The sequence below is a fragment of the Cornus florida genome, unplaced genomic scaffold (genome assembly GCF_030987335.1).
Source record: "Cornus florida cultivar Cherokee Brave unplaced genomic scaffold, ASM3098733v1 CherokeeBrave_3.0.0_Hap2_Chr02, whole genome shotgun sequence".
In the NCBI taxonomy this organism is placed as follows: Eukaryota; Viridiplantae; Streptophyta; class Magnoliopsida; order Cornales; family Cornaceae; genus Cornus; species Cornus florida.
The window spans coordinates 54,231,998-54,259,826 of NW_026775572.1; positions in this window are offsets into that span (position 1 = coordinate 54,231,998).

The following is a 27,829-nucleotide window of genomic DNA, read 5'->3' on the forward strand; positions in this document are numbered from 1 at the left end:
AGTCTTTAACGTCTCTAGCAAGACGTAAGGCTCTTTTAGCTAGGATTAAATGTCTTGTTATGCGACCCCTCCTTAACGGGGTGAATGGATTTTTGAAGCCCACCCAACAAATTGCTCCATAAGGAACTCATTGGATTTGATACAAACAACATTGACGGTCCGTGGTTAAAGCAACTCTTGGGCTTCTATACCCTTGGAACACTTGACTTCAATGCAATTTTCTGTGCTTTCAAGTTGGTAGACAAGTAAAGACTTAACTTCATCAAATTCATGATTTACACACTCCTCTACAACACACACTTCTTCATGTTAGTCCATTGAATTCGGGGTTGGGTTAAAAATGTTCAACTTCACTTTCATATGGCCAAATGAGATTTTCATTATCCCTGTCCTACAATTAATGTTGGCATTTGAAGTTTCCAAGAAAAGACGGCCAAGGATAACAGGAATTTGGTTTTTGGGATTTGGAACCGGTTCTGTGTCAATGACAATAAAATCAATCGAGAAGAAGAACTTATTAATTTTAATCAAAACATCCTTAATGATACCCTGGGGCTTTTTAATTGATCGGTCGGCAAGTTGTAAAGCTACCGATGTCGGTTTCAAGTCTCCTAAGCCCAATTTGACATACACTGAATATGGAAGAAGATTGACACTTGCTCCTAAGTCTAAAAGAGCTCGATTTATGACATGGTCTCCAATGATACAAGAAGTAGTAGGTGAACCGGGGTCTTTGAACTCTGGGAGAGTGTTATATTGCAAAATAGAGCTCACTTGCTTGGTCAAGACCACTTTTCTTAGTGTTTAGCTTTTGTTCTTCCTCTTTTGGGTGCAAAGATCTTTTAAGAATTTGGCATAAGCCGGAATTTGCTTAATTGCATCCAAAAGTGGAAGATTAATCTTCACTTGCCTAAACATTGCAATGATTTCATTGGTCTTGGTATTTTGTTTATCAAGATAAATGGATCCTTTCAAGGCATCCGGAAATGGAGCTCTTGGCTCAAAGGCTTTTTCAAAATCTTTCTTTGAAACATCATTAACACAAGAATTTTCAAGTCCTTTTTCAAATCATGCTTTAATTCATCTTTCAAATCATTTTTTAATGCTTTCTTAACATGATGATCATGCACATGCAATGAAGGAGGAATAAAATGTGAAACGGGACAGGTGTTAACTTTTGGTTGCATCGATTCACTCTCTTCATTGGACATACCTACTTGGTTGTCCACAATCTTCCCACTTCTTAAGGTTGTCACCGCATTGACATACTCAATTGTGGGACCTTCCGATGAGGAATGAGTCTCCACAACACATTATTGCTTTGGTGGGGCATTTAAAGGCATTTTCCCTTTCTCTCTAGCATTTAAAGTACTAACTATTTGCCTTACTTGGGTTTCTAGCTTAGCAATGGATTGAAAGTGAGAATGAAGCAATTGAGTGTTCGCTTCTAGAGTGCCTAAAACGGTCAAAACTTTCTCTTCAAAAGTGGGACTTCTAGAATTTCCTTGAGAATATGATTGATTTGGAAAATGAGAATTGATTGCCATGTGATTGAAATGATGATGATCTAAAACCTTGGGAACTTTGGCTTTGTATTGGAGGCGGGACATACTTTCCCTGAAAACCACCTTGGGGAGGGTTTGAGCCTTCCTCTTGGCTTTTCCAAGTAAAGTTCGGATGGTTCCTCCAACCTGGATTATAATGATTGTCATAGGGATTATTCCATTGGTTAGCAAAAATGGCATTTGCTTGCTCATAGTTGTCATTTTGCACATATCCATGAGGACAATTAGAAGTATAATGTAAGATACTTGAATAAGTCATACATGATTCATTAGATGGACGATGAAGAACATGATTAGGGGAGGAAGACATTTGATTCACCGAAGTTTGGTTGATCAAAAATCGATCAAACCTTTGAGATAAGGATTTCATCTCGGCGGCTATATCATTGGAGTTGTCAACTTGATACAAGCCAACATTCTTCCTTCCACTTAGATTTCTACCATTTTTAGAAGACAGATATCTATGCATGGAATTTTCACTCATACTTTCATATAATTACCACACATCATTTCATGCTTGTCAAGATAAGAACTACCCATAGATGCACCACCAATAGATGCATCAACCATACCCTTGTGATTATCCGGTAAACTTTCAAAGAAATATTGAACTAATTGTCACTTAGGTATGTCATGATGTGGGCACTTCTTAAGCAAGTCACTGAACCTTTCCCATGCCCCATGAAACATTTCCCCATCCCCTTGAGAAAATTCACGAATGGAAGTTCTCATAGCATTGGTCTTCGAAACCGGGTAATACTTCTTCAAGAACTCTTGTTGCATTTTTGCCCAAGAAGTTATCGAAAAAGGCCTAAGATTGTTAAACCAATATTTTGCCTTGTCTTTAAGGGTAAAAGGAAAAAGTTTGAGTCTTAACACTTCTTCTAGCATGTTTGTGTATTTCACGGTGGAACACACTTCAAGAAACTCATCCAAATGCTTGTAAGGTTCTTCACTTGGAAATCTATGATAGTTGGGAAGCATTTGAATGGTTTATGGTTTGATTTCATAGTGATGTGCTCTAAATGGAGGCAATTGAATGCAAGTAGGTGCATTATATTCATTAGGCACACAATGGTCTCTTAAAGCAAGATGGGGATTTACAACCAGTGGTGCTACTCAAACACCGTGGTTAGCTTGAACCATAGGAGGTTGTGGAGCAAAGATTGGTTGAGGCATTCCCAATGGAATTTGGCCTTGTTGTTGTGGTGGAATGAATGGTCTAGGCATGCCTGATGGTACTTGGATGTTTTCATGATGCACATTAGGGTGGAGGATGCCTTGTTGGTCTATGTAACCAAGGTCCTCTATATGGTCATTATTTTACTTCTTCATTGATGAAATGGAGTGATGAGAACTACCTCTTCCCCTAGGATTACGAACAACCGATTCAAGATGAAAATTAAGAGGGACAAGAGTAGGCTTCAATGACCTACGACCATGCATGCACTAGCAAAGACAAATAACAAGAAATAAGTAAGTAATAAACACTTCGCCCCCACAACAAATCAACAAATCTTCACATACAATGATCCCTTGCTCCTATGCTTGAACAACATGCAAAGAAAAGTAAATAGCCTTCACGCAGGCCGACGATTTAACTAGAGATTGAGTTAGAAAGATCTCACAAAGGGTCTTTAAGCAACTTCAATATATTTTCAATCTTCTCGCTTAGCTTTGCAATTTTTAGATTTTTAGTCCTTTTGCCTTGCTTAACCCCTTGCTTGAATTCTCCTTTGCTCAATGCACCTAATCAAATAAGAACAAACACAATAAATAACTAAAAAGAAAATAAAGTAAAGACACGATCAAAAGAGTACTAATTCTTATTTGTTTCTAAAACACGGCGTTGCCAATTAAATCCCCAGCAACGGCGCCAAAAACTTGGTGGTTAGCCGTCGGTTGCACCAAAAGTTTGCAAAGTGATGAAATAAGAATGTGAGTGTGTAATGTGGCCAAGTTTTAAATTTATAAAAGCCACTACTACCTCTAACTAAAAATATAGTTAGGGTGAGTAGGGATCGTCCCAAGGGATTATGGGTGCCTTTGCAATGGAAACAATACATAGGGTTAGTAGGTCGAGTGATCAAAGGTTGGTTGGATTGATTGATTAAGCTATTATGCAAATGAAATTAAAGTTAACAAAATTCAATGATTAATAAAGTAGAGAAAGATATAAAGGGGAGGACTTAGGATACCAGAGCTCACCACTAAGCTTGACTTCATTAGACACTAACAGTTGTATATTAATGGGGAAATTGACTTGTAACTTGTGTGTGTGTGTGACATTAATTGAAACTAGGCATGGATGGAAAATGAGCATAGATTGTCAAGCCAAATCAAATGGAAAGCACAACCTATCAAATGAGACCAAAATCCATTCAATGAAACCACAATTTATGCACACACAATTATCTAGAAATATACACCTAATGCATTCATAAGTATGTGACACCAAGGAACAAGAGTAGATTGTCCACCTAACTATAAATTTAAAGCAACTACACTACATTTACACTAAAGACATGAAATTAAACTAAGTAAGCTAAAGGTGTGGTATAATCCATCAAGAAACAAGTGTGAACCATCAAATAAATTGCAAAAGTGTTCAATTAAGCTCTATATTTTGACCATCTCTAGATTAACTTCATCCATACACATAGACATGCATAAATTCCACTAAATCTAGAGAAAAGCACATGAATCATCCATTCTATCATACATAGACATATGGTTAGAAGTAGATAATCAATTGAAAGCATTAATCCATACACATCTAGTAGAAACCACAAGATATATATATAAATGATCAAAACATTGTTACAAATAAATCCCCAAAAATATACAAAGAACTAAGTCTAGGAAGCAAACTTAGGGGCTACTCTAGCCCCAAGTAGATGTCTAGCCACTCATTGAAGTAGTCATCCAACCCTCAAGGGCTATCTCTATGGTAGGAATGACCTTCTTCTTGATGAAACCCTAGAAGAATGGAAGAACTCCCAAAATGTGTAAAGCTCTCTAATCTCTAGTCTCCTCTCAAAGATATGAGATATACAAGTTATATTGAATGTTACAAGTTATGATGTAAAAATGGTTCAAAATCCTTATATAGGTAGGTCAAATATCACACCAATGGTCTGGATTCGTGCATCAAGGTCTCTCCAATGATTGCACCATGAGCCAACTTTTAATGAGCTGAAATTTGTCTTTTTTTCAGACTTGAGGAAGTTCGATTGATTGAACTGTGTTGAGATCGATCGAACTTGGCTGAGATCCATCGAATGCTGCAGAGATCGATCATCCTTGGCGGCACCTTTTTGAATAAAGATAAATCTTTGAGATATTTTGAGATATTTTTGGGAAGAAGACAAAAGTAGTAGGTGGGTGGTAGGTGTGGATAAGATCGAATCATTTCAATCGATCTGGGAAATGTTGGATCGATCGAACTTGTTGCATTCTTTTGGATAAGGACAAAGGCTTGGATCCATCTTGAACTGTTTAGAATGATGAACTTTAGATCGATCGAAGAAATGTTGAGATCGATCGAACATGTTGAATTTCCATACTTTGCTTCATTCTGCTTCCACTTTGCTCCTTTTTTCCATTCAGCTTGAGTTAACTTTTTTAATACTCTTATTTGGCTGAATTGACTTATTTTTGGGATAAGCACCTAAAAAGGGTAATAACATGTAATTAGTCTAAAACGGGAAAGTAAGATTGATAAAGGTCCTAGAATACCTAAGCTTAAGGGGTTTAAATGTGCACTTTTCAGTGCTTATCAGCCACCACCGAATAAGCTTGAGTATTCTTTCTTGGGTCTTAATGGAACTACATTGGTTCTTCTTGTTTCGAATTTCATAATCACCCATACGATTGGTTTTGGGATGAGGGAGGTAGTTGAGTTGTTGGATACAGGCTAAGGAGTGGTGTGTTGTAGAGTTAGCGACGTTAAACTTAACATGTTGTCGAGCTATCGATGTTAAACTTAGCATTTGTATGTTTGTACCATAGTTTATTTTTATTCTTTTTAGTTTTTCTAGGTTTTTAGTTTATTTGTTTATTTTTCTTTTATTTTTAAATTAGGTTAGTTTAGGTTTTTTTTATTATAAAAAAAAAAAAAGATTAGGTTAGTTTATTTATGTATTTTTCTTTTATTTTTAGATTAGGTTAGTTTTGTTTAAAAAAAAAAAACAAAAAAAAGATTAAAAAAAGAAGAAGAGAAAGATTGAATTGTGCATGATATATATATGTGTGTGTGTGTGTGTGTGCGCGCGCGCTTTACTTCATATACTTGATACTCTGATGTGTGCTGTGGAGTATGATTGTTTTGTCAGGTATGACTAAGTTTGGGGGTGAGGTGACGATTTCATCCCCTGTAATATAATTCATGATCTTTGCTGGTTTTGCATATTTGGTAATATCTTTCTATCTCCACATCTGTTTTAACATATTGAGAACAATGTGCATCTTAAGTTTGGGGGTAGTGTTGCCTTTAAATTTTTTTCTTTTGATAAAATATGCACAAGGGAATGAATTTTAACTGTTTAAATATGAGTTTGAGTTCGTTAATTGTTATGATATCCATATGTAGTCTGATATTGGTTAAAGATAGCTTGTATGCCAAATTCAAGTTAAAATGGAATTTTTAAAAATTTTTGAAATCAGTTGGTGGCCTGTGATCCATTTTGTCAGGATGATTATTGTTTGATGATTTTGATCTCTAAAAAACTTCACTTTGCACATATTCACACTAGCATGAATTCTGTGGGGTATAAACTGGAAGTCTTATTTTGTTTTGAGTTAAACTGAGATGAGCATGTGAACTTGAAGATTTTGATAACTAAGGTATAAAAAATATAGAAAGAAAGAAAGAATTGGTATGTATGTAATAAATGAAAAAGAATTCTTCACCAATGTGAAAGAAAAAAAAAATGAAAAAAAAAGTAAAGAAAAGAAGTAAAAAAGGGTCAAGTTCAGGCCTGTACCTAAATTGCTTGAGCAATTAAGTCCTTAGGGTATGCTTTGACACCCATTGCCTTAAGACCATCTGGTTTGGGAGTCATTGGCTGAAAGATTGTTATATAAGCGGTTTAGGTTGCCTAGATTACTTGAATAATTAGGTCTAGAGAGGTGCTATATCACTTAATTCCCTAAAACCATCTGGTTTGGGAGTCATTGGTTGAAAGTTCGTTACATGGGTGATTTAGAAAGCTTAATAGACCTGGGCATTGCATAGTATCGTTTTTAAAAGCTTAATAGACCTGGGCATTGCATAGTATCGTTTTTAAAAAATGCATACCTGTAGAAAATAAAAAAAATACCTTGGGAATTGAAATTTGAAAATTTTGCCTATAAATTAAGGGATATCATGGAATGAATATAAGTATGGATAGTAAGCCACATATTTAAAACTGTGAGTTCACTATAAAAAGGATTTTGGGATTGAAATTGTTGAATAAATGATTAAACTGACATGTGGGGACCATGGTTACTAAATTGAGATTGAGGTTTGAATTTTTTCCTGATTAATATTACTTGTTGTAATTGACTGACTGATGCATTGCTGGGACATTATGATATGAAAACAGGTTTGAATGAGCTTACCGTGCAATTAAGGCACTGATTTGAGAAGTTTGTGGGTATCTTCACTGGAAACCCTCACGAGACTATAACTCGTCCACTAGGGTTAACCTAGGGGTTTAAAGACTTGTTGCATAAGCTAAATGCAATCGTGATTCCTACGAAAACGGTTTTTTAGTTCTGTATTGCTAAAGGACTAGCAATATGTAAGTTTGGGGGTGTGATGAATGCTGCATATTACATATTCGAGCCCCTATATATACATATGTTAAGACCTAAAGTAATACATCTATCCTGTTTTATACTGATTTATGTTTATTTTATGCTTTCAGGTGTTTTCCCAAAGAAGTAATTAAAACCAGGCTTTTATGATGAAAAGAATGATAAGAAGTTTATCGAGTCATTGCCTGGCATTCAAAGCAAACCGAGAGTCAAAATGAGAAATTTTGGGGAGTTTCAAGTTCAGAAGCTCGAGCCTCAGTTCTATGGCTCGAGCCTCAGTAGAAAAGCCAAGAAATTCCAAAGGCAAGAAAGCTCGAGCCCTGACCCTCAGAGCTCGAGCCCAACCACAGGGTGCTCAAGCCTCTACCTAAAAGCTTGAGTACATGATGCGTCGGAATGTGAAAAGTTGATCCAAGCTCCCAGGACCTCGTGCCAAGCCTCAGGGATCGAGCACTAATACCTCCCACAGCCCCAGAGCTTGAGCCCAACACCTAGGGATCGAGCACCATGAAGAGAGGATCTAGTACCATCAATAAAAAGACATTTCAGACAAATTTTGCTCCCAGAGCTTGAGCCCAAGCTTCAAAGCTCGAGCCCAACTCAGAAAACTCGAGCACAACCACTCAAGGCTCGAGCATTGTTAAAAACTCTGGACCTACTTCAGTATTTTGGGCATAACTTTTGACTAAAAACTCCAAATTGAGTAAACTTAGCGGCTCTGGAAAGAAGACTTGAAGCCCGATGTTTTTACATCTAATAGCCATATTGAGATTCACGCTCTAAATATATCAAAATCTAGTTACAAAGTTAGAACAAGTTGCTAGCAGGTAGTGCTCGAGCCTGGGACTCCAGAGCTCGAGCCTGGGACTCCAGAGCTCGAGCCTTGACATCCTAGAAGTTAAAAATACATGCGGGAATTATATATTTTCACCTCTCTTTATTTCCTTAAAGGCCCAATTGTTACCAAAAGCTAGAAAACCAATCTAAAGGGGATTAAGGCTTGTTTTCCACTACAAAAGAAGGGATCCATCAACCCATCAGAGGATTCCTCTCTTTCTGTCTCTCATATATCTCTCTCACGGTGGCTTTTAGGGTTTTGAAGAAGAAGATCCAAAAGGAGTTTAGGCGGTTCATGGCGATGAAGACCATAACAACACGATGATATATTGCGTCGTCATGAGTAGCTAATTCCTCTCTTAGGGCATTGATGTAGCCTGAATCCGAATACGATAGTTTGATTGTTCTATACTTTGGGAATTTAATATATTATGTATTTTGATTGCATGATTATGGGCAATTAACTTAATTCAATTGGTTTTTAATGATTACATAGTTTTTGAATGATTAATACCTTGTCTTAGATTTAATTGTTCTTAAATTATATTCAACCCATTCTTATTGGACTGTATTTGGTGGAGGCCTATCGGACATAAGAATAGAGATTATGCAATGGTGTTCAAACGTTTTTCATGAATGAATGTTTTCATAGTCTATGCCTAGGAAAAACGAGTTATACTATAAAATTAGTTAGAAGTAGGTAGGTAGATAATTCGTGCCAACCGAAGATAGGTTATTATTAATTGAAATTCATGAAATATCTTTATTTAAATCTAAATTAAACGAATGCTATTGAGTTTAATTCCATTTGATACATAATTGTTGAAATCCCAAGGTTAAGTAGTTGACCATAGTATGAGGTTCGTGGTGAAGTCAATCCCTAAGTATTTCTTCTCTTGATCTCAATCCTTTCATTCTATTTATTTTCTTTTATGTTATTGAGTTACAGTACAACACAACAAATCAAATCATGTTTCTAAATTAAAATAATATTAATTGAAGACTTGAAAAACCACCACAGTCCTTGAGGTTCGACACCCTCAACATAGCCCTATCCTACAAGGATTCGTTCTATTGTGAGTGATATTTTATTATTAGTAAATAAAAACACACATCGGAGATCACCCTTATTTCCCCCAATGGGTGGCCTGGAGGGTTGTTTTCCCTATATATGGAACCGACAATACTTGTCTTTAGACTAGTGGTTCGCGTGGAGGTCGCACTCCGAACCACCGAACCCAAAAGTTTATGCAATGCGGTCAAGTTTTACATTTAGAAATTGCCATTACTACCTTTCACTAAAAATATAGCTAGGGTGAGTAGGGATCGTCCCAAGGGATTGAGGGTCGTACTAGGTTGAGGAATCAAAATTAGGGTTAGTAGGTCGAGTGATCAAAATAGTGGTTGGTTGGTTGAATTAAACTAGATGCAAATTAAACTAAGTAAACAATAATGCAATAGAGAGAATAAAAGAGAGAGATATCTTGGAGTTTAGAGATCACCACTAAGCATAGCTTTTCAACACTTTAATGAATGATTAATGAGGGGAAGAACATGTATTGCAACAAAGTATGTGTGTGTGATTGTTCCAACAAGCATGGATGACAAATTAAGCATATATTATCTAAACAACATGGTGAATAGCACAACATATCAAATTAAGCCACTAATCCTTTCTTTAAGCTCACAACCAAACACATCACAAGTTAGAGATATATGTTACTTGCTTTCATAAGTATGGAACATCAACAACAAGCATGGATTGTCCTCCCATTTAACAACTACACTACAACTAAGCTAATGACATGAAATTAAACTAATTAAACTAAGGGAGAGGTACAAGCCATCAAGAAATGAGTATGAACCATCAAACAAACCATAAGAACATGACATTAAGCACTATGTCTTGACAATCTCTAAATCTATAGCATCAACACACATAGACATGCATTAATAACACAAGGAATAGAGACAAACACATGAACTTCTATTCTAGTATACATAGACATATGGATAGAATGAAATGATCAATTGGAAGCATTAAATCACATAAATCATTATATAAACAAGATCTATATATATAAAAGTGTCAAGACATGAATCACAATACAAATCCCCTCAAAAATACATAAATCAAGAAGTAGAAAGCATGCTTAAGGCCAACTCTAGTCCCAAGAGAATGTCTAGCCACTCATAGATTATGTCCTCCAACCCTCAAGGGTAAGCTCCATGGAAGAAAACTGCTCCTTGGTTGATGAAGAGTCTCCAATGGTGTCTTTAGCCTCCTCCTCTCCTTTGCTTCCTCACTAAGAGTTCTTTTAAAATCCTCCCTCTAGATGAATCTACAAGGTATGATATGATATAATATAAAAAGTAATCTTTATCCTTATATAGGTAGGTCAAATAACACCCAAAATGAGCTGGGGTCGTACAACAAATATTCCCCAATGAATGGATAAATGATAACTTTATGTGAGCTGGAAATTTAACTTTTTCGCACTGGAAGAAGTTCGATCGATCGAACCTTGGACTTGGATCGATTGAATATGGTTGAGATCTATCAAACTGAAGTTGGATCGATCCTCAATCGCGGCACCTTTTTGGATAAAAACAAGTCTGAGATATTTTGAGAGATATTTTTGGGAAAATGACAAAAGCGGTTGGTAGGGTGGTACAACTGGATAAGATCAATCATTTGGATAAGGACAAGAATGTTCGATCAATCATAGAAAGAAGTTGGATCGATCGAACTTTTGAGATCTTTGAACAGGGACAAACATGGCTCAGATCCATCTTAAAGTGCTGAGATCGATGAAAGTTGGATCGATCGAACTTTTCTTGAGATCGATCAAAGTTGTTGAAATTCCACCATTTGCTTCATTTTGCTCTACTTTTCTCCTTTCTTTGATTCATCCCATAATTGTTTCAATTATGCTCTTATTTGGCTGAGTTAGCTTATTTTGGGGATAAGTACCTGAAAATGGTAATAACACGAAATCAATACAAAACGGTAAAATAAGATAGATAAATGTTCTAGAATACCTAAGCTTAAGGGGATTAAATACGCACTTTTCAGTGCTCATCACACCCCCAAACTTAAATATTGCTAGTCCCTAGCAATGAACTAGAAAGTAAAGGAATGAAATGACAACTATACAACTATGAACTAGAAAGCAATAAATGGATAATGCCACTTTCGTAGGGAACACGATTGCACTTAGCATATGTAACAAGCCTTTTAAACCCCTAGGTTATCCCTAGTGGATGAGTAAAGTCTCGTGAGGGTTTCCAGAAATGATACTCATAAACATTAAGCTCATTCTTTCAAAAGAGGCACCAATATTACAAACAAGCATTGAGAGAAAACTACCTCAAGTATGTAATTTTTCAACCATTTCCAAGTAATCTCCCAAAATTTCAACATCAAGCAAACAAGTATGGTCCTCCACACATCAAGAGAATGATCATGTAAATCAAAACAACTCTAGAATCCTTTTTGAGTGGACCGGCATCAAATATGTTACTATCTGAGCCAACTAAAGAAATGATCACATCCTTACCCTCAAACTAGCACACAAATGTAGTACAGATCATCAAGACAAAAAGTGGACCTTTTATTAAAACTTTATTGTTCTAGGTGCGCTTATTCTTTTCACTCAATTTTTATTTATTTATTTATTTTTTTTGGATCAAAGATGGAAGCATAGTGTAATGTGTTGATCTATTAAGTTTTCTAGCGATCCATGAGGTCGAGCGTTAGGTAAATGATTCCCAAACTAGACGGCTTTAGGGCACTAGGTGTTCAAACACCCCTACGGACTTACAAGCTCAAATCAACTAGGCTACAAATCAAGACAACCTCCATCTAATCATTTTTCACTTCTCACCTTTTGGGAGAAGTCTTCACTTTTTTTTTTTTTTTTTAATACAATTATTATTAACCTAGAGTTTGGGCCCTCCACCCCACAGCGCGAGAAGTTCAGTGCTTGATGAGGCCAGAATCCCGGCTACTTAGTGAAAAGGGGTTGTTATCCACCTTTATCAAGAATGAAAGCTTTCAATGCACTACTAGCTCAATTGGGATATAACTAATTCAATAATCAACAAAACATGTACCCCACAAATGAATACTAGTGTGTGCCTGTGCTAGTGTAGAATACTAAAGTGAATCTCAAAACAATCATAAAATCAGGATGATGTGGATCACAAGTGCAAGCATGATATCAATTTTTCAAAAAATTTACTCCTAAATGGCATCCACAAGGCATACAAGGAGTATTGGACTCTCAAGTCAAGCAATTTTTAAATTTTAAGCAATATAGTCCTCAAAAGATCAAAATCATCGCAAACATCGATCTCAAATCTCAATCATGCATTTAAAGTTCAACTTTAAGTAGAATGCAACAAGACACCTTACCCCCAAACTTAAACTGCACATTGTCCTCAATGTGCAATGAGAACAATGGAAAAGATGGAAAGAGTATACCGTGGGGATGTAGACATGAAGCCCGGTAGCGATCCAATTCGAAAGACGTCTCCCCTAAACTTGGAATCAATAACCTACTTGAAGAACCACACGAACAAACTCACATCAAATATCAAATGGGAGAAGAATAATCAAGCATTCTAAGGCAATATATCACAAGATGAAATAGAGATATAAGATCAAGCCCGATAGAAAAGTAGCATGACTACACATAAGGGCACAAGAGAGATTTTTTTTTTTTTTTTGGAAAATGATCAAAAAGACTTCAAGAAAGTATAAACAATGATTGCTAAGTTTAACGTCTCTAGCTAGAAGTAATGCTACTTTGAATAGATTTGAAATCCAAAAAGGGAAGAAAAAGGTCAAACCCAAGATGCTCAGATCGATCAAGGCAGATCGATCTCAAAAGATTTTCGATCGACCGAACATGCATGAACTAGCAGAAAAGTTCAAATGATGAGACAGAGAGGTCTTTGGATGTAGGTGGATGCAGGCTCAAAATTTTTCTAAGTGTTGGAACTCAAGATCGATCAAACTTGAAGTTTGGATCGATCTAAGGACTTATGATAGATCCGAGAACAAGTTTGAACAATGGGATAGAGAGCTGAAATATGCAGGTTTGATGCAGGCATGATGTTCGATCGATCGAACTTTTATTGAGATTGATCAAACAGACCAAAATTCTTCCATTTGCATTGCATCCCTAGATATCTTCATACACATGGTCTACCAGATGTGCAGCTTCCAAATGTCTTTGGAAGACCTGTCCTTCAATGTAGGGTTTTAGTCTCTGTCCATTAACCTTGAAAATGTTCCCCTTTTTCAAATTTTGAATTTCAATCGACCCATGCGGTGCAACAGAGATGACTTCATAGGGACCCTCCTATTTGGTTCTCAATTTCCCCGGAAAGAGTTTCAATCTAGAGTTGAAGAGCCAAACTTTTTGACCAGGTTTGAAAGTCTTCTTTACAATATGTTTATCATGAAAGGCTTTAGTTTTTTTTTTTTTGTAAAGTTTGGCATTATCATAAGCATTATGTCTTAACTCCTCCAACTCACTCAATTGTAACAACCGGTTCTCTCCGGCCTTATCAAGGTCAGGATTGAGCTTCTTAACCGCCCATAAGGCTTTATGTTCCAACTCAACCGGAAGATGGCAAGGCTTTCCACATATAAGTTTATAAGGAGACGTGCCAATGGGAGTCTTACATGCCGTCCGGTAAGCCCACAAAGCGTCATTTAACTTCCATGACCAATCTTTCCAGGTGGTGTTAACCGTCTTCTCAAGAATATGCTTAATTTCCCGGTTAGACACTTCTACTTGTCCACTTGTTTGAGGATGGTAAAAAGTAGCCACTTTATGAGTAACAGAGTACTTAAGAAATAAATGCCTTAGGAATTGATTACAAAAATGCTTTCCTCCGTCACTTATCATAGCCCTAGGCATACCAAAATGAGCAAAGATATTGGACTTGATGAATTGAATAACCACGGAATGGTCATTTATTTTGGTAGCACAAGCCTCTACCCACTTGGAAACATAATCAACGACAAGAAGAATGTATTGAAAACCATAAGACATAGGAAATGGACCCATAAAATCAATACCCCATATGCCAAAGATTTCTACAACAAGAATGTTGGTCAAGGGCATCATATCTCTTTTCGACATTGAACCCATCTTTTGACATCTTTCACACGACTTGTAAAAATTGTAGGCATCTCTGTGGATAGTGGGCCAAAAGAGCCCACTTTGAAGAACCTTCAAGGCGGTCTTCTTTGTACTAAAATGCCCACCATATGCAAGTGTATGACAAAATACAAAGACACTTGGAATTTCGCTCTCCGGAATGCATCTCCTCATAATTTGATCTGGACAATAAGGGTTCAAGATATGATCTTCCCAATAGTAATTCTGGATGTTGGCAAAGAAACGATTTTTTTCGTTCTTTGACCAAGCAGTTGGAAGTTTGCCAATTGCCAAATAATTCACAATGTCGGCAAACTAAGGCATTTGTCCGTTAGAAACTTGGAAAAGTTGTTCATCCGGAAAAGAATCACGAATTGGTGGACTAGGGAAAGGTTCTATTGATAACCTAGAGAGATGATCGGCAACCACATTCTCTGTGCTTTTCTTGTCCTTGATTTCAAAATCGAATTCCTGAAGAAGCAAAATCTATCTAATCAATCTAGATTTTGTTTCTCTCTTTGTCAAAAGATGTTTCAGGGCAGCATGATCGGAGTAAACAACCACCTTAGAACCTAAAAGATAGGATCGAAATTTATCAAGAGTATACACCACGGCAAGTAATTCTTTCTCAGTAGTGGAGTAATTCAATTGAGCTCCTGAGAAAGTTTTACTTGCATAGTATATGGCACAAGGAAGCTTTCCTACTTTTTGGCCCAGAACAGCTCCCATGGCATAATCAGAAGCATCACACATAATTTCAAATGGCAATGACCAATTAGGAGGTTGCATGATAGGAGCAGATGACAATAAATCACGCAATTTATAAAAAAACGTCTAGGCATGCTTGATCAAAGACAAAAGGAGTTTCCTTGGCAAGGAGATTGCACAAGGGTCGAGCAATTTTGCTAAAGTCTTTTATGAATCGGCGATAGAAGCCGGTATGACCTAAGAAATGAGCGAACCTCTCGCACCGTTGAAGGTGGTGGTAATTCAGCAATAAGCTCCACTTTCGCTTTATATACCTCAATCCCCCTCTTTGAGATGACGTGACCCAAAACGATACCCTCTTGAATCATGAAATGACTCTTTTCCCAACTAAGAACAAGGTTTGTTTCACGACATCTCTTAAGCACTAGATCCAAATTTATGAGGCATGTATTAAATGAAGACCCAAAGACAGAAAAATTATCCATGAACACTTCTAGATACTCTTTCACCATGTTCGAGAAAATTGACATCATACACCTTTGGAATGTGGCGGGGGCATTGCACAAACCAAAAGGCATCCGTCTATAAGCAAATGTGCCGAATGGACAAGTAAAGGTGGTTTTCTCTTGGTCCAATGGGTTAAGGGCCACTTGATTATACCCTGAATAGCCATCAAGAAAGCAATAATACTGTTGTTCGGCCAATCTTTCTAGAATTTGATTAATGAATGCAAAGGGAAGTGATCTTTTCTAGTGGCAGCATTTAATTTGCGGTAATCAATGCATACACGCCATGAATTGGCGGTAGGCTTAGAGATTTTCTCACCCTTTCCATTCTCAACCACGGTAATCCCCGATTTCTTGGGAACTACTTGAGTTGGACTCACCCATTTGCTATCGGAGATTGGGTAAATGATTCCGGCATCCAAGAGTTTGACAACATCCTTTTTAACTACCTCCTTCATGTTAGGGTTATGTCTTCTTTGGGCATCCATAAAGGGTTTTGCATCCTCTTCCATAAGTATGCGATGCATACAAATAGAATGGTCAATTCCCTTAAGATCCGCCACACTCCATCCTATGGCTTCCTTGTTTTCTTTAAGCATATTTAAGAGAGCGTCTTCTTGGTCTTTTTCAAGACTTGAAGAAATGATAACCGAAAGAGTCTCTTTTGGTCCTAAGAATGCATACTTGAGATTGGAAGGTAGGGTTGCTACAGAGTGGATGAAGAGGTTCTATTGGAGTTTTCCAAGATGGAAAATCCAAGCTTGCAATAGATTCCATGAGATTGCTTACTTCATCCATTGATTTTTCATCATCAAATCCACAATTCCCATACATTTCAAGAAGACAAGAAGCAAGAGGATCATCAGATAAGAGAGATGAAAGGTTATCCTCAATTGGTTGTTTCATGACCATGGTAGGAATTGATCCCTCAACAATCTCATCCAACACATCTACAAGACAACACTCGTCTTCATCTACGGGATGTCAACTTACGTTGAAAACATTAAGCTTGACCATCATGTTACCAAACAAAAGGTCCATAACCCCGGATCTACAATTGATGGTTGCATTTGCGGTGGCAAGGAATGGTTTTCCCAAAATGATTGGGATGTGGTTGGTGGGAATGGCAACCGGTTCGGTATCAAGAACTACAAAATCAACTGGGAAGTAAAACTTATCAACTTTGATGAGGATGTCCTCAACCACGCCCCTAGGTGTTTTGATGGATCTATCGGCTAATTGAAGCACCACCGAGGTTGGCTTCAACTCATTCAAACCTAGTTGGACATACACGGAGTAAGGAATTAAATTAACACTTGCACCTAGGTCAAGAAGAGCTCTACGAACTTCATGGTTCCCAATCACACATGAGATAGTCAGAGCACCGGGATCTTTGAACTTAGGTGGAGTATTTTGTTGAATAATGGAGCTCACTTGTTCCATGAGGAACACTTTTTTAGGGCTTGGTCCCTTGCTCTTCCTCTTTTGTGTGTAAAGATTTTTCAAGAATTTTGCATAAGGTAGAATTTGCTTAATGGCATCCAAAAGAGAAAGATTGATGTTTACTTGCTTAAAAACTTCCATCATATCATGTATTTTCCCTTCTTGCCTCCCATAAGGCGAGGTTTCCTTTAAAGCATAAGGGAATGGAGCTTTTGGCTCCTGAGACTTTGCAATTTGAGGAGATGATGGAGATGACTGAGAATTTCAGTTAGGAACATTTTCATTCAAGGAAGTAGGAATAGAATTGGGAATTGGATGGGTGACAACTTTAGGTTGCACCGATTCACTATCTTCCTTTGGTAGCTCAACCCTATTGTTCACTTGTTTACCACTTCTCAAGGTGGTGATGGCTTGCACTTGAGCTTGGGAAGAACACCCCGATGTAAGGTTTGCTTCCACACAAAATTGGGCTTTTGGATTCCTCTCGGGTTGACTAGGTAATTTCCCAATTTCTCTTGCATTCAATGCATTAGCTATGGTCCTAAATTGGGATTCTAGCTTTGATATGGATTGAGAGTAGGAATGTAACAAGTTGGTATTCATCTCTAAGCTACCCAAAGCTACTAAAACCTTATCTTCAAATGTAGAAATACTAGAAAGTGTATGAGGATAATGTGAGCAAATTTGCGAAATCATACATTTGAGGATGTGAAAAGTGATTGGTTCTTTGATGAGATGAAGAAGAAACAAATCCTTGGAAACTTCCTTCCCTTTTATAAGGTGGAATATATTTGCCTTGAAACTTTTTAGCTTGATAGAAATTTGAATTTTCATTCCACACTGGGACATATCCACTTAAGTAAGGGTGAGCGAACGTAGCATTGACTTTCATTCCACATTGGGACATATCCACTTAAGTAAGGGTGAGCGAACGTAGCATTGACTTGTTCAAAGTGCTCATTGAATGCATGTCCATGGGGACAAGCGAAAGTGGTATGTAAAACACTTGAACATGTCATGCATGGCTCACTAAGATGAGAAGTATGATGAAAAGAAGATGATTTTACAACCGGTTTTTGACTCAACAAGAATTGATCAAGTTTTTGAGAGAGAGTTTTAACCTCGGCTACAATCTCTAATGGACTCTCTACTTGACATACTTGCGAATCTCTCTTCTTTTCCTTTGAACTATGGTCAAACAGAGAAGTATAATATTTTTGCAATGAGTTTTCGCTCATTTTCTCAAAGAGGTGCCATATGTCATCTTCATGTTTTCCAAAATATGATCCTTCACATGATGTATCGACTATGTCCTTATGAATGTTGGAAAGGCTCTCATAGAAATATTGAACCACTTGCCATTTCGGAATGCCATGATGTGGACATTTGCTTAGCAAGTCATTCAATCTTTCCCAAGCCTTATCCAACCACTCCCCTTCCCTTTGAGAAAATTCTCTAATTGAAGCACGCATTACATTAGTCAAACTTATGGGGTAAATTTTTTTTCAAAAATTCATTTTGCATTTGTGCCCAAGATGTTATTGAATTTGCCCCCAAAGTATTGAACCAATGCTTTGCTTTATTTTTGAGTGTGAAAGGGAAGAGAAGTAGCCTAAGAACTTCCTCCGGGACATCCATATACCTTACAGTGGAACATATTTCAAAGAATTCATTAAGATGTTTCTAGGGTTCCTCATCATCTAAGCCATAAAAGAACGGACACATTTGAATAGTCTAGGGCTTGATTTCATATTGATTTTCTTCAAAATTAGGTAACACAATACAAGTAGGTGCATGATATGCATGAAGATTGTAATGATCACGATGGACCATTGGAGGAATTGGAGTTTGAACTCCGGGGCCATGTTGATTAGGAGGTGGGTTTTGCATAAAACGTGGGTCTAAGTTGCCAAGATTACCCTCTAGATTTTCCATGTGAATGCCTAGGACGAATGATAAAATAAGGACTACCCAAGACTTCTAGCAACACACGAAACACAACAAAACAAGTAAGCACTTCTCCTTCACAACAAATCAACAATTAACAAACTTCCTCCACATACAATGTTCCCATACTCCCATGCTATCAATATGTAAGAAAAGTAAATTGCCTCCACGCGGGTTCACGGTTTATCTAAGAATTGAAATACAAGCCTCCACGCGGGCCGATGATTTAACTAAGGGATGAGTAAAGAAAAGATCACAAAGGTCCTTTAGCACTTCAACTCTAAATTTATAGCTTAGGTTAGCAATTTTATTTATTTATTTATTTATTATTTTAGCATTTTTCCTTTGCTTGCTTAACTCCTTTGCTTGGAATATCCTTTGCTCACCTTCTTAGCCCAATGCTCTTTGTCAAACAAGAACAAACACAATATGTAATAAAAATTGAAAACAAAGTAAAGACACGATCAAAAGAGTACTAATTCCTAATTAATTCCACAAATACGACGTTGCCAATCAATCAATCCCCGGCAACGGCGCCAAAAACTTGGTGGTTCGCGCGGAGGTCGCACTCCGAACCACTGAACCCAAAAGTTTATGCAATGAGGCCAAGTTTTACATTTAGAAATTGCCACTACTAACTTTCACTAAAAATATAGCTACAGTGAGTAGGGATCGTCCCAAGGGATTGAGGGTCGTATTAGGTTGAGGAATCAAAATTAGGGTTAGTAGGTCGAGTGATCAAAATAATGGTTGGTTGGTTGAATTAAACTAGATGCAAATTAAACTAAGTAAACAATAATGCAATAGAGAGAATAAAAGAGAGAGATATCTTGGGGTTTAGAGATCACTACTAAGCATAACTTTTCTACACCTTTAATGAATGATTAATGAGGGGAAGAACATGTATTGCAACAAAGTGTGTGTGTGTGGTTGTTCCAACAAGTATGGATGACAAATTAAGCATATATTGTCTAAACAATATAGTGAATAGCACAACATATCAAATTAAGCCATTAATCCTTTCTTTAAGCTCACAACCAAACACATCATAAGGTTAGAGATATATGTTACTTACTTTCATAAGTATGGAACATCAACAACAAGTATGGATTGTCCTCCCATTTAACAACTACACTACAACTAAGCTAATGACAAGAAATTAAACTAAGGGAGAGGTACAATCCATCAAGAAATGAGTGAACCATCAAATAAACCTCAAGAATATGACATTAAGCACTATATCTTGACAATTTCTAGATCTATAGCATCAACATACATAGACATGCATCAATAACACAAGGAATAGAGACAAACACATTAACATCTATTTTAGCATACATAGACATATGGATAAAATGAAATGATCAATTGGAAGCATTAAACCACATAGATCATTGAATAAACAAGATCTATATATATAAAAGTGTTAAGACATGAATCACAATACAAATCCCCTCAAAAATACATAAATCAAGAAGTAGAAGCATGCTTAGGGCTAACTCTAGCCCCAAGAGGATGTCTAACCACTAATAGATGATGTCCTCCAACCCTCAAAGGCAAGCTCCATGGAAGAAATCTGCTCCTTGGTTGATGAAGAGTCTCCAATGGTGTTTCTAGCCTCCTCATCTCCTTTGCTTCCTCACTAAGAGTTCTTTAAAAATCCTCCCTCTAGATGAATCTACAAGGTATGATATGATATGATATAAAAAATAATCCTTATCCTTATATAGGTAGGTCAAATAACACCGAAATGAGCTAGGGTCGTACATCAAATATTCCCTAATGATTGGATAAAGGATAACTTTTTGTAAGTTGGAAATTTAACTTTTTCGCACTGGAGGAAGTTCAATCGATCGAACCTTGGACTTGGATCGATCGAACATGGCTGAGATCTATCGAACTGAAGTTGGATCGATCCTCAATGGTGGCGCCTTTTTGGATAAAAACAAGTCTGAGATATTTTTAGAGAAATTTTTTGGAAAAGGACAAAAGCGGTTGGTAGAGTGGTACAACTAGATAAGATCAATCATTTGGATAAGGACAAAAATGTTCGATCGATCATAGAAGGAAGTTGGATCGATCGAACTTTTGAAATCTTTGAACAGGGACAAACATGGCTCAGATCCATCTTGAAGTACTGAGATTGATGAAAGTTGGATCGATCGAACTTTTCTTGAGATTGATCGAAGTTACTGAAATTCCACCATTTGCTTCCTTTTGCTCTACTGTGCTCATTTCTTTGATTCATCCCAGAATTGCTTCAATTATGCTCTTATTTGGCTGAGTTAGCTTATTTTGGGGATAAGTACCTGAAAATGGTAATAACACGAAATCAATACAAAACGGTAAAATAAGATAGATAAAGGTTATAGAATACCTAAGCTTAAGGAGTTTAAATACGCACTTTTTTGTGCTTATCATAGACCTTCTTGTTGGATCTGACTTCAACTTAGGGGGCCGCTTCAAGGTGTGGTCGTCTTGGATCTGCATTAGGATTTGACTAATAGGAGCGTTCAAAGGAGTGAAGTTGGTGTAGCTATATCGCCCTCTAGGGACTCTCGGGGACTGGTAGGATTTTTGAACTTGAAGTCTTTTTCGTCTTTGAAGCTAGAGGTTTACCTCTTCTTGTCTCCTTTTTTGTTGTCGACTCTCTTTTATTTCCTAGAGTTCATAGCATCATCAGCATTCATATGTTTTTGGGGCTTGAATAAATAAGTATGCCATACTACTTGGTGGGTCCTTGGATAAAGAGAAAAGGAATTTAGAGGTTTATAATTCTCCTATGAAGGCTGTAAGAGCAACTTTATCATCCACTTCATCAACTTGCAATATCTCCATATTAAACCGGCCAATATAATCATGCAATGCCTCCCCTTTTTCTTGCTTAACATTCAGCAAATAGGTTGCCGGTTTTTGGTGTCGTCTCCCTGCAGTAAAATGCACTATGAACTGCTTACTGAGTTCATCAAAATTATTAATAGATCCTGGCTTCAATTTATTAAACCAGGCATGGGCTAATTCTTTGAGGGTGGTAGGGAACGCCCTCTACATAATCTCATCTAGGATAGCTTGTAACTTCATCAGTGATGTGAAAGTTTCCAAGTTGTTGAGGGGGGTCACGGGTTTCGTCGAAACTGTCAAGATGGGGCATCTTGAACTTCCTTGGCAATGAGAAAGCCATAACTCGAGGATTAAAAGATAGATTCATCTTTTGAACAAGGTCATCAACTTTGGCAAGACCTTTTCCTTTCAAGGCTTGGGCTATCCCTTCTACTTTCAATTTGATATCCTGGATCTGTTGATCAATGTGGGTAGCTTCGGTGTGTTCTCTGGCATCAGATACATCCTGTCGCCAAGGACAAGGCGTATATTCTTTGGCATCAGATACATCTCGTCGGTGAAGATGAGGCGTGTGTTCTCCTGCACCAGATATATCCCGTCGTGGAGAACGAGGCATGGAAGTGCACAGGTTTCTTCGTCGACCTCCCGTTTAGCTGTGCCCTACTCTGTCATTATCATCGTTACCTTTCACGGTGGGAGCTGTAGGGATAGCTAAGTGCCACATGATTACCGTATTTTGCTGGACCAATTGGTTTATACCTTGACTAAGGTTCTGAATATAGTGTTCCAACGCTGTGACACACTCACCCCTTCTAGAGCACGCCTTGACACACTCTCATGATGGGATGTGTGCTCGAACTGTTCTCTCCTCATGCGAGGCCGGTTATCCTCGAGACAGTTGTTGTCATGGTGTAATTGATGATCACAGACATGACGCGACTGGTTCCTACCATCAGCTCATGATAGTTGCTGTCATACCGTGTTGTGACTGATTTTCGCCTTTAGGTTGATGGTGACTGCTACCATCATGTGATTTATCTTAGTGATCTTCTCCATCAAGATGCAAGGGGTGTTGACTTCCTTCTCTAAGATGGACTTCGGATTGCAACATCATTGTTATTCTAGAAAACTAGTATCGTTTCCCACAGACGGTGCCAATTGATGATGCAGGATTCAGCAGTGACTCGAAGCGACGTCGTACAAGAAAAAGGAAGAGAAAGGTGACTGAAGGTATCGGTGTGGTACTGGCCTAAGAGCCTCCGATGATCAAGTCAGTGCTAGATCAGGAGGGTGAAAAGAAGGTTAAAGGACTTTCGTAAGGATTTATGTCGTGCCTTTTCTGTTAACTCGAATGCCGTCTTTATAGGGGTGTCAAGTTGCAATAAAAAAGGAGTGTTATACCTCTTATTTCTCCAACACAGAAGGGGAGCTTATTTTTATTTTTATCTGAAATACTAGAGTTTATCCTGATTTATAGACTTATGTGACGATCAAAATTCCTGGGTGAAGACTCCTTATCAAAAGCTATGCATGATAACCTTATTATATTTATATATAACCAAGCTATCATTCATAAATTGATCTCCAATCGGATTACACAATTGATTCGTTATAATATTCATAGAAGAAAATTGTCCTCTCCACCGTGGTAGTACGTGGTCGCTAGTAATGTCAATATCAACGTCACAAGCAAATACAACAATGGATATACCTTATCTTTCTTTCCTTTTTTTTTTTTTTTTTTTTTTTTTTTTTTTTTTTTTTCTTTCAAGAGCAACACTTCCTTTCAATCCTTCAAAGCCACTATTAGAGTGTACATTAAGAATGTAAGTCTCAAGTTGATCATAAGTTCTATGAGCATGACTATAGAAATTTTTTTTGGATAAAATTTAGCAAGGCGAGTTAGTTCTTGCTTATCAAAAGCAATGAATGCATCATCTGCATATGGACAAGCCACACAAAGAAGTTACTCAGTATTTTCCTTATTGACATGACTATTTAGCTCTTGAAGTTGCGTGTCTATGACAGAATAAAACAACTAAACATGAAAGTGATGCAAGTTTGTCATTTCTTAACTTAATTTCCGAAAAAAAAAGTTTATCATTTCTTGTGCTTTACATCATTGTCCTCCTCGAGTTAGGAACATATCATCTATATTGGGAAAATCAATCTCATGTCTCTCACAAAAGGAAGAAACTCGATCAAGTAAAGAATCACATCCATCATCCTACATCATTTGTAGTCATTGGTTATGTACTTTGACTAAGGACGTGATGTTCACGATATCTTGATATTTTCCTTGTAGTGCTTTTGATAATTCATTTGTAATTTCTAACACTGTCATTCATTAAATGGAGATTACATACCAAACTAAAATATTGCATCGACTCAAGTAGATTAGTTACTTTACCTCTTTGATTAGAACTATCCATGCTTTTCGATATTCTCAAGATCACCAATTATGAATAAGAACATCGTAATCAAGATAAGTAAAATAACATATATAATGTGAAAGATATCAGATACATTCAATTGATGCATTCAAATGATTTCGATATTCACTTCGAGCTCGGTATGATTGTTTGGAGAAAATTATTTGAATGTGTTGCTTTTGGTTCATCAAAGCTTCATATGATCTCCAAGTTTGGTTTTGGACACTATTGGGTCCACGAACATAAATTTAAAATTTTTCTTTCTTCTCCCAATTTGAAAGTCCCTCACCCACAAAAGTAGTCATTGGCTACTTATTCTTTGAGTGGTTGGAAAAGGTTGCAACATAAGTAAAATACTGCATCTTTGACAAACTATATTCTAGCTAACTATAATATTTACTAAAGCAGAAAGTGTTGAAATGCCATGACATTTTCCCCAAAGATAAAAGTTTGATTTTGGGGTTGACAAGGACCTTTTGTCATATATTATATGCTCTACAAATTTAGTCTCGAATATTAGGATTGTAATCCAAAATTTAAGTTCGTAGTCCAGGATATGCTATTATCATTTCTCTTTATGGGGGCAGTTGGCTCCGACTTTCTTTTAAAAAATTTCTCCATAACTATTTAAAAAAGTAGACTTATTTATATACAAAATTTATTGGATAATGCTTAGCTACTCATTGGTGAGTAGGATGAAGCTACTCACCCCTATGTGGTCCAACAATAAAATAACACATCACATTTAATAATAAAATAATCCATACCTAAAAACACTATATACGTTTATTCAATAGTTGATCTGAAAAAGTAGAGAAATGTGTGGATTATTTTATTATTAAAGGCAATGTGTTATTTTGTTAATGGACTACATAGGGGTGGGTAGCTTCACCTTACTCACCAGTGAGTAGCTAAACATTGTCCAGTTTTATTTTAATAGACTTGGGTATCAAGAAATTACAATCATTTATATATTGTAAATTGAATTAACAAATTTTATTCTTTTTATTTATATTTAGCATCTTAGTTAATCACAATTAAAGTATGCAAAATAATTAAACACACATAAAAATAAGTTTTAACGAAAACACACGTTTATACTCCTACCAAATTTCAAAAGTGAATCACGAAAAAACTTATCAAAAAGGAGAAAGAAAAAAAAAAAAAAAAAAGTGAATCACGAAGAACTCAAAAGAGCAGATTGTTAGGGAAAAGGAGTTTTTAGAAAACTTTTTAGGGGATTTTCACAAACTCTCTTTATACTTCACTTTCCAGCTAAGTACTATCAGGGGTGGCTCAATACAACATGAGGCCTAGGCAAAAAAACTTAAAGTGGCCTTTTAATTAAATCTATTCATATATTTATGCCTACTAATTATTTGTTTAGTGATTTTTAAACCTATTACTAAAATTTTTTCAAACTCTAGTTCTATTGTTAATTAATTGGCTATGTACTTTCTAATAGTCATATTTAACAATACAAATAAAAATTATAAACAAAATATATAATTTTATGATAACAAAAAATTAATAAAACTATAAACTAATTTAAGTTATAGAATAATAAAAACTGATTTCGAATAATTTGGTCTAATGCTCGAATAAATTCTTTAATAGAATATAAGTATATTCAAAATTTTCTTCTGGAGTGAGATTGTGAGATTGTAAATTGTAACGGTGGAGAAGATGAAAAAAAAAAATTATATTGAGAGAGGAGAAAAAATATGTGAGGAATAAAATAAAAATTAATAGGAGTGTTAGAAAAATATAGAAAGTTTCACCAATTTTCTCTTAAATATATATTTAATATTTAATTTTAATGTGTGTATATATGCTGATGTAATGAAGATGAGAGAGAGGAAAAAAAAAAAAAAAGAAGAAGATAATACTACGATAGAAATATTGGGGCCCTCAAAAAAATAAAGAATAGAAATATTTTAGGTCAATTGTAAAATTTCTCTATACGTTGAAATTTAATAATTAAAGAAAATATTATAATTGTTTTAGGAAAGTTATAATATATAGAGAAATAAAAAATTATTGGGCCTTCTTATTGATTGGAGTCTTAAGCAACCGCCTAACTCGCCTAAGGCTCGAGCCGGCCCTGAATACTATATCCATATATATATATTAACACAAGGATCTATAGTTTCTGGTGTTGGACTTCTTGCGCTTCTAGCCAAAACCAACATTTACATTATCTAGTATACATTCCCTAGGATATAATTTGCTTAAATTTTCGTTTTAGGCTTGAACATGCATCCACATTTGCAAGTTACCAATCTAAATGCTCAATATGACAATTTATTTTATGGATTTAGTGAGATGAAAAAAAATGTGGAAAAAACATATATCGATTCTCACACTTAAATGAGACTTGAAATTAAAAAGTTTTTAAAACAAATAAAAAAATAAAGCAGAAAAGGAATTACAACAAGCGATGAACTAAAATGATATACGCAGATCTTTTGCATGGAAAGGCATTCTAGAATCTTATACACTTGTGTGGTATTATATATAGACTTGTCTAACATTGTCTAAAACTGTACATCAGCCTTGTAAATATCTTAGTTTTTAGAACTCAATTCTATAATTTTTCTTAATGTTGAATTGGTCTTGGTCATGCCACCTGACCTATAAATTGGGGTGGTAACTAATTTACTCCTTACAACACGACCAAGCCACCTAAATCCTCTCCAACTCACACCACTACTTATCTTTCTTCACTTATCATGTTTGAGCTAATGCTTCAACAAATCCGTATTATCAAACCTCTCCCAGATATTAACTTGATATCACCACGATCCCCAAACCAATATGAGACATCTTCTCTTCTCACCACCAACAATCCCACCACTCCAAACCAATATGAGACATTTAAGTAAAATTTTTATTTTAAACCATAAACAATTAGATAACTTACTCCAACTTCATTAATAGAATCTAATCCAAATTTGGGATGGGATAAGGTAAGGCATGCTTATAAGGTTATATCTTTTAACATTATTAATTCTTAACTTCAATAATAGTTAAAAAAAAAAAAAAAAATGAAATTATATAATTTTTTTATGACTTTTACTTTTCTATATCGTTGCCACTCTTTTAGTCCCATTACTTACTAATTCAGATTTATATAAAGGTAAGACCACTTCATAAGTTGATGTATTATGTTCTCCCTTTTCTCGACACAATTTATATTTTTCACTTTTACCTATTCTAACTAGGAACAAAGCCTTGAGCAGGTTGGGGTTTCGACTCTTACATGCCCTCAAAGAGGACAATATTGCCAGGGGATCAGTGTGGGCCACGGTCTCAATTCTCCATCCTTAATAGTAAAACAGCCAACATTCTTACGAGCACAAAGAAAGGCAACTACGGTGGAGGATCAACGTGTGTCATCATTTTTCACCTAATGCAGCCAATAGAATTTGTAAAATGGGAAGATTGTCTTCTTTGTTAATTGCACATTGCTTTAACAATAAAATCGTCCCAACACAATATTTGTTGGTTAATTAATTTTAGTATGTCAACTTATCATCTCTAGACTGAATCTTTTCTGTACCTGGCAAACA